This window comes from Condylura cristata, unplaced genomic scaffold (assembly GCF_000260355.1).
Source record: "Condylura cristata isolate star-nosed mole 26May11 unplaced genomic scaffold, ConCri1.0 scaffold00025, whole genome shotgun sequence".
Taxonomy (NCBI): Eukaryota; Metazoa; Chordata; class Mammalia; order Eulipotyphla; family Talpidae; genus Condylura; species Condylura cristata.
Genome location: NW_004567126.1, coordinates 29,003,336 through 29,008,596, shown reverse-complemented (window position 1 = coordinate 29,008,596; position 5,261 = coordinate 29,003,336).

The window sequence follows — 5,261 nt, the reverse complement described above, 5'->3', positions numbered from 1 at the left end:
GTCACGTAATGGGCGCCACTGTGCTGTGCCCTGGAGCCCTCAGGGATTCATTCACGCCCCTTGTCTAGAGAGGAAGATTTGGGGAAGAGGGCAAGAATCCACAGGCCCGGCGCAAGGCGTGCCACGGGGGGCTGGACTCAGGTGACGCTCGGGCTCCGGCTGTGTGGGTGGGGCTGGGCGGGCAGTACCCCGCCCCAGACCTGTGCTCCGGCCAGATCTGCTCCCTGCTCCCAGCCGCCCGCTCCTATCACTTCCCAGGGCTCAGCAAAGCCCTCCTGGGTTCCTTGTCGCACCTTCCGTGGGGCCCTGCCTAGCCCCACTCCCACTCGCCCGACAACCTGACAGCCTCGGCGCTCTGGCTGGGCTCCAGTGGCCCACACGGCCAGCCTGTCCAGCCCGTCCAGCCCCACTTCTCTTCTGTGGCTCAGTGCGTCATACTCGCCCCCGCCTCAGGGCCTGTGTCGTAAGCTGAATGCTCGCGTGGCCGCCCTGCCTAGCCGCCGGCCCGCAGCGCCCTCCCCCCGGCACGCTCACTGCCCTCCGCAGGGCCCCCCTCGGCAGCCTTCCTGCTCCAGGGGTTGGCAGACACCTTCCACAGAGGACCAGAGAGAGAACCAACCAAAGCTGCCCACCTCTAAGGGCCACAGGTCTGTCAGCGCCTCCGCTCTGCCTCAGCCACGGGACAGCAGCGAAGGACACCACGGGAAGAAACAGGTGTGGCCGCGCCAGCAGAAGTGCACTGCGAGGAGGTGGCGGCAGGGCCTGGCCACCGTGCCGACCTCGTCCTCTCTGTGCACGGCCCGCCCTCCACCTCTCTTGGACCCCACCTGAGAGACCCTGGGGGCAGCCAGGGAGTCCACCTTGGAATGTGGGCACCTAGAAGCCACCTGGCCCACCCACAGTAAGAAACACCCAAGCCCAACGAGGCCCCGGGTGCCGGCCTGAGCATGCAGGAGGCCGCTACACGTTTCTCCCGTTGCTCACACACGGGCCCTGGAGGAGGGACCCCATGCCAGAGTGGACGTGGCTGTGCGCCGGGCACCTCCCGAGAGCTTTACACAGTCATCTGCTGGTCCAACCGTGCAAGAGGGAGCCTGAAAGGGGGCACTCCAGCAGGGCCGGCTCCCCAGGCCTCTCCATTAGGGTGGCTAAGGCCCCGAAGGCCAGAGAACCTGATGTGGCATCGCCAGGAACCAGCAAGACAGCCTGAACCTGGAGCTTCTGCACCTGCAGGCACCCCCGACTCTCAGCCATGTGCTGTGGCGACAGTGAAGAAGCCAGCCAGCCCTCGCTGCTCCTCAAGCCCACCAGCCCTCTGTCCAGCGGGGCACTCTTGCGGCCCCTCCTCGGGCCTCCCCATATCACCTTCCTGGCCACCTCCTCCCCGCTCCATCTGCTCCTTGAGCCCCAGCTGAGGCTGCGAGGCCGGGACCCAGCAGGGGCACCCCACACAAGCCTGGCCCCCAGGGAGCTTGCCCAGGAGGGAAGACGTCAGCAGCGAGGCAGCAGAGTCCCTCCCGTCACGCGTGTGAGCACTAAGTGAGGGGGGCTGGAGGCAGGCCACGGGGAGGCAGCGCCTGCCTATGTAGTGGAGGGCTGGGAAGCCTCTCTGAGGAGACGGCTAAGGGAAAGCCTGAGGGAGCTAAGGAAGCCAACACCACAGACCTGGATGTCAACCTTTCCAAGCAGAAGGTGGCCACTGCAGGGCCCTCCCTGGTGGTGCAGGGGTTAAAGTGCAGCACTATGCAGCTCTCTGCAGCCACTGCAACACGAGTTAGATCCCTGCCCAGGGAGCTGACCACATGGCATGGCAGGACTCTCCTGACCCGCCTGCTGCTCCCCTCAGCTGTGTGTTTCACTAGATCCACCTGTTCTACTCCCCACTCTGTCTCTGGTGAATCCTCTCACCCCACCCTCCACCTCCCGCCAGTACCTCTGGCCTATACCCCAGCTTTGGTATGCATAAATAAATAAAAACAAATCTTTAAAACCAACAAGGCAGCAGGCAGTGCAAAGGCCCTGGGGTAGGACTGCACCCAGTATGGGAGAAAAGGCCAGGAGGCTGGCGTGGCTGGGGCGGAGTGAAGGATGGGGAGGGAGGGAGGGGCCGAGGTAGGCCAATGTGGCTTTGGGCTTTGACCCCAAGAGGTTGGAGTCCTGGAGGACTGTGGGTAGGAGGGGAAGTGGCCTGAGTCCGTTTCTAATGGGAGCCTTCAGGAGGGAGCCGCAGGAGCCGGCAGACGGGGAAGCCCAGCTGTCTATGGGTGCTGCTGGAGGAGGGACGCAGGCAGACTCCCTGTCCACTCTGAAGACAACCAACACGATGGGGGCGGGTGGGGGCGGCGCTGGGAACGAAGCCGACAGAGCGAGGCGTCACGGAAGCAGAACAGGAGGGAAAGAGCTTGGAAACACCAGATCACAGGCCAAGCCAAAGCCCACCGGCGCACAGTCAGCCCCAAGCCGTGTCCTTGGCCCAAGGACTCCCAATATCCCAAGCCCCTGAAGCCAGGCACCCTACATGGCCCCTGAAGGCCAGGGAGGAGTCCAGCCGCCCCTTTCTGGAGCAGAGAGCCTGGGCGTTCAAAGCAGTCAGATTCCAAACACTGAGCTGTGCTTCACCTCCCGTCAGCCCGGCCAGAGTTACGCAGGCTGCCAACACCCGGAGCTAGCAACGCTGGGGCCAGTCGCTCCACCCTGCCAGCCCTCTCTGGAAAGCCATCCCGCAGGCCTCAGAGTAGCTTCTCAGTCTGCTTGCCTCTAGCCCCATAACTCCCAGGCAGGGACTCACCTGCCAGAGGTAAAGCGGCCACAGTTGCAGGCCACATTCAAAAAATGTCTGCTGCAGCACTGAAGGGGACACCAGGAGGCCGGCTGGCCAATACCGGCAGTGTCTGAGCAGCTGGCAGTGCTCACTGGCATGCATCAAACACTCCCACACCTAACCTAAGCCGGGGAGGCGCTGGGCAGCCCTGGGTGCCAGCGGTGCCCACCACTCAGGCAGGAACACCGAGGCTCAGAGAGGTCAAAACATCGACTCTTCAAGGAAACACAGCAGGAAAGAGGAGCCAGGCAGTGTACAGCGGATATAGTCACATCCTCTTAGCTGCACCACCAGCCTCCTTCGTTCTGAAGAAAATAAGTGATGCTGTGGTGGAGAGAGCTCTAATTATTACAGATAAAAAGCAAGATGCAGAACAAGTATAGCACAGTGCCTTCACCCAGGTGGTCCTGGGCTTCACGAATGGGGTGTACTCCTGACATCGAATGCTGGGGGTCAGGAATACCTCCCCGTACCCTACAAAGCTCTGGGTGCCCCCCCACCAAAGAATTTTCTGGCCCAAACTACCAACAATGCCAAGGCAGAAAAGCCCTGGGCGAGAATGAAGCATCCTGAGAACAAACCAACACACAAACACGGGTTTACATATCTGTCTAAGCAGCAGGAAGTGTGGCCAGTCACTACCCCAAGTCAACAGAATAAAGGGCTTGCCGCGGAGAGGTTGTTCTTCATTTTAAAATGAGTAAAATAAGCAACTAGCTGGGGCAGATTTCCGCAGATTTCAGTGATAGGGAGGGCAGGTCCCTTATCTCCCAGGTCCCTGACTCTCTCTATCTGGCTCCAACCCCACAACTCGGTCCCAGATAAGACAGAAGTTCACAGTGCTGCTTTCTCCTGGCTGTGAGGCTCCAGCTTTCCTGACTCGTCAGTCCAGATCAAACAGCTAAGGACAGAAGTCAGGGGCTGAGAAAGGCCCTGGGCTGGGCCCTTCGACCACGCCGATATGGCCCAGGCCAGGGCATACCGTGGGGACTGGTGCCTGGGCGGTTGGAAGGAACCCCATCAATGACCAAGGGGTTTGACAGGGCAGAGGGACAGGAAGAGGGTGGAGTCGGGGATGGTGGGGGGGGAGCTTGTTCCCTCTTGCTCTCTCTCCAGACATCTCTCCCAACTCCCAAGCAGCACAGCATCTCCCCGCCTGCCAAGGAAGCTTCGGGAGGCCCGGGGGAGGAGGAGGCTGGATGCCCATGTGGGTGTCTACAGGGACTCAGCCGGCAAGGGCTGCTGTGGGGGGCAGAGGATTCTGCAGATCTCGAAATGTCCTATTTGGAAGCTGTGCAGCCCTAACCAAGCAGCAGGAGCTTTGCACACTGCCCGGGGTAGGCAGCAGGGTGCCTCAGCTTGGGGAAGGCCGAAGCCTCATACCTGCTCTGCTGGGGGCAGGAGGAGAGGCAGCCCAAAGAAAGGAGCTCCAGAAAGCAGGTCCCACACGGCTGCAGCAGCGGTGCCCCAGAATCCAGGGAGAAGGCGGGGGTGAGATTCCAACTCCCCCAGAGCCATCTCGCCCCAGCCCCTCCTGCCCTACACAGGGAGGGAGACGGAGACCCAGCGAGAGAGGGGGTCAGCGCTCCACAGCCTGGTTCTGGGAGCTCCCACAGCGACACATGCGAAAGGAGGCCGGCGCTGACCTCAGAGTCCCATCTCCACCAGGACAGCCCTGGCCTCCGAGACCAGGGAGATGCGCCCAGGCACAGGAGTGACTGCTGGGGAGAAGGGTGACACCAGCAAGGTGGAGAGCCCCGAGATGTGGGTCCAGGCAGGGGGCACGTCTAGGGCAGAGTCACCCAGTGCCAGGCCCGGCCTTGAGGGCAAGGTCCCTCCCTGGAGGGGGGGGGACCACGACCCCCCGCAGGTAAGCAGTCTTCCCCCTCTCCCCAAGGCTGCGAGCGACGCGGTCCCCAAGTATCTTGAACCCCAGGCAGCACGCCCATCCACCCCACGTCCTATGTGGGGGAGCCCCTCGGCCGCGAGCACCCATCTTCCCGGCGGGCTTCCAGAGGGGACTGCTCCACCCACAGCCTCCCAGAATTGGGCCTCGCCGGACCCCTGCCCCCCGCCGGCGGTGCCGCGCACGGACCCCAGAAGGGCGCCGTTTACGCAGCGCCAGACCCCACCCCCGCTTTGGAAACACGCTTCTGCCCGCGCCTTTCTGACCAGCAGGACCCCTGCCCCCCGCCGGCCCCGACCCTGCCCCGGCTGAGACAGATGGGCCTCCGGGCAAGGTGTAATCAGCACCCCGCGGCCGCCCGCCGCCTGCCGCATCCATCTGCGCGACAGCTTCATCTGAGCCACTGGGCGGAGAGGTGCGCCTCCCTGCCGGTGAAGAATAGCCCACCCGGGCTTTCCTTGGGACCAGCCAGAGCGGAGTCTGGAATGCGTCCTCCGGCCGCCGCCTTCGCCTCCCCTCCCCGAGCCCCCGGGG